Consider the following 3,063-nt stretch of genomic DNA (forward strand, 5'->3'; position numbering starts at 1 on the left):
ATCAGAACAGACCCGCAGGATCAGGCCAAAGAGGCCTAGTCCGGCCTCCTGATCTCGCAGCAGTTTGCTGCCTCTGACTGTGACAGCAGAACATAACTGTCATGGCTAGTAGCTCTTGACAGCTCTTTCCTCCATGTGTCCAAGGACCCCTGACCATTAGGTCCAGTCGTGGCCGACTCTGGGGTTGCGGCGCTCATCTCGCTTTACTGGCCGAGAGAGCCGGCGTACAGCTTCTGGGTCATGTGGCCAGCAGGACTAAGCCACTTCTGGCGAACCAGAGGAGCGCACGGAAACGCCGTTTCCCTTCCTGCCGGAGTGGTACCTATTTATCTACTCGCACTTTGATGTGCTTTCGAACTGCTAGGTTGGCAGGAGCGGGGACCGAGCAACGGGAGCTCACCCCGTCGTGGGGATTCGAACCGCCGACCTTCTGATCGGCAAGTCCTAGGCTCTGTGGTTTAGACCACAGCGCCACCCGCGTCCCGCATCCCATGTGTCCAAACACACCGGGAATCCTGTGTCCAGTTCTGGGCACCACAATTTGAGACGGGTATTGAGAAGCGGGAAGGTGCGCAGAGGAGGCGGCTGTGATGGTCCAAGGCCTGGAAACCAAGCCTGATGAGGAACGGTTGAGGGAACTGGGTGTGCTTAGCCTGGGAAAAAGGAGACTGAGAGAGGAGATCAAACATCTTAAAGGATGTCCCATGGAAGCTTGTTTTCTCCTGCTCCGGAGGGACTCGAACCCACGACTTCAAGTTACAATAAAAGAGATTCTGACTCAACATCAGGAAGACCTTTTTGACAGTAAGAGCTGTTTGACTGTGGAACGGACTGCCTTGCGAGATGGTGGGTTCTCCATCCTTGGAGATTTTTAAGTAGAGTTGGAGGGCCATCTGTCAGGCATTACGAAATATACTCAGAGTCGCAAAGTGATTTCATGCTCTTTATTCAGCTCATAGTGGTGAGGAGGAATGAATGAAAGTCCCCTCAAAGTATCTGCTTTATATACATTATTTACACAATGGGCTGCACATGATTGGCTAATTCCGGAATTCTACTGTAAGCCAATCAGGTTGTGGATTCACTTCTATCTGGAGCATGATTGGGTGGTTCCTGCCAACCAATCATACTGCTGCATTGTTCTAGGACCAATCAGACTGCTGCATTCTGAATCCTATTGTTCTAGGACCAATCAGACTGCTGCCTTTTGGATCCTATTGTTCTAGGACCAATCAGACTGCTGCATTCTGAATCCTATTGTTCTAGGACCAATCAGACTGCTGCCTTTTGGATCCTATTGTTCTAGGACCAATCAGACTGCTGCAGTTTGGATCCTATTCAACTCAGTACATAACACATTATTTAGCTATGATGCTGGACTAGATGGCTTTTGGGAGTCCCTGTTCTATGACTCTAAATTAGCAGCATCCCATGTACCAGGGAGGAGACGTCAAGGGGCTAAACCATGAAGTTTGGGGAATTTGAGAGAGAGAAAAAACTCTACAGGATGGGGGGGGACGCAGTGTGCCTTGACCGTGCTCAGCAGCCACAGAAGACTGTCTGCTTGGAGAGAGGGGTGGCAGGGTGCACGGAATAGAGTATCCTGGAAAAGGGAAACAACTCCACGCTGCAGCATTTTTTATCCTGATGCCCCCAAGTTAAGGGGGCATATGGAGGGGGGGGGGAACCACCATTGTAGGTGTTTGAACAGAAATCTCGCATTGTTTTATTTACAGCATCTGTTAGTCGCTTTCCTGCAAATGTCGCCAAAGGGAGGCACAGAAAGTACCAACAAAATTAAACATTTACAGTGTTAAAGAGTCAACTGTTGTTGTTGTTTTAGAACGAGCTCGCGCCAGAAATACGCAGCGTTCGTTCTTTGCACGTTCGTAAGAAAGAAAGAAAGGAAAGCGTTAAAACTCAGGCTCCGTTGGAAAGCAAACCAAGAGAGCAGCGATCAGTCGAAAAACCGATCAATCGATCAAAGGCAAGGTCTTACGAAAGGCAAGATCAGGAGAAAATTTTGCCCTGGTGTTTAAAAGCCAAGGGTGATGGGGCCTGCTCCCTCTTTTGGGGGAAATTGTTCCAGAGATGAGGCCTAACAGCCATGGCCACCCTCACCTCTCTAGGCTGGGTGGGCTTCATGGCAGCACCCGGCCTCAGGGCACCTCGGGGCCCCGGAGCCCTGATGATGGCGACTGTGGGGTCCCCCCCTTTTGTCTGGTTCGGCACTCAAAGCAGCACCAGGCGGCTGGAGCGAGCCCTCTTTTTAACCTTGTGTTGCTGTGGGGCACACCTGGTGCGCACCAGCCTGTTTTGGACTTGTTATGTACTGAGTTGAATAGGATCCAAATTTCAGCAGTCTGATTGGTCCTAGAACAATAGGATCCAGAATGCAGCAGTCTGATTGGTCCTAGAACAATAGGATCCAGAATGCAGCAGTCTGATTGGTCCTAGAACAATAGAATCCAGAATGCAGCAGTCTGATTGGTCCTAGAACAATAGAATCCAGAATGCAGCGGTCTGATTGGTCCGCAGGAGCCACCCAATCCAACTCCAGGTGGAAGTGAATCCGCAACCTGATTGGCCTACAGGAGAATCCTGGAATTAGCCAATCACGTGGGGCTCATTGTGTAAATAATGTATATAAAGCAGACATTTTGGGGAAACTTCCATTCCTACTGTGAGCTGAATAAAGAGCATGAAATGCACACTCGACTCCGAGTATATTTCAAGACTACAACTCCCCTCAGGCCCAGCCATCACAGCCGTTTAAACTATATTTTAACGATGTTTTTTGGAATGCTTTTGCTGATTTTACGATCAGTTCACATGTCGTGCTCCTCGCCTTGGTACAGTATTATGAAAAGTGCAGATTGGAAATACTTCCGCCATAAATAAGCGACTACATTTTGAGCTACAGCTCCCATCAGCCCCAGTTAGTGTGGCCATTGGGGACTCTCAACTCCCATCAGCCCCAGCCAGTGCGGCCATTTTGGACCATAACTCCCCGTAACTTCAGCTCATGTGACTACTGGGGCCTCCAAATCCCATCAGCTCCAG

The 3,063-nt window shown here is 49.6% G+C and overlaps 1 long non-coding RNA gene across 1 annotated transcript; it reads left to right on the forward strand.

The window, feature by feature from the left end:
* The first annotated feature begins 256 nt into the window (after positions 1–256).
* Positions 257–2,711, forward strand: LOC310747637. Its single transcript, XR_014540969.1, has 2 exons — positions 257–846; positions 1,737–2,711. It is a non-coding gene; the product is annotated as an uncharacterized lncRNA (long non-coding RNA).
* Positions 2,712–3,063: the final 352 nt, after the last annotated feature.

Source organism: Podarcis filfolensis, assembly GCF_964270895.1.
Source record: "Podarcis filfolensis genome assembly, chromosome: 13".
Classification (NCBI taxonomy): Eukaryota; Metazoa; Chordata; class Lepidosauria; order Squamata; family Lacertidae; genus Podarcis; species Podarcis filfolensis.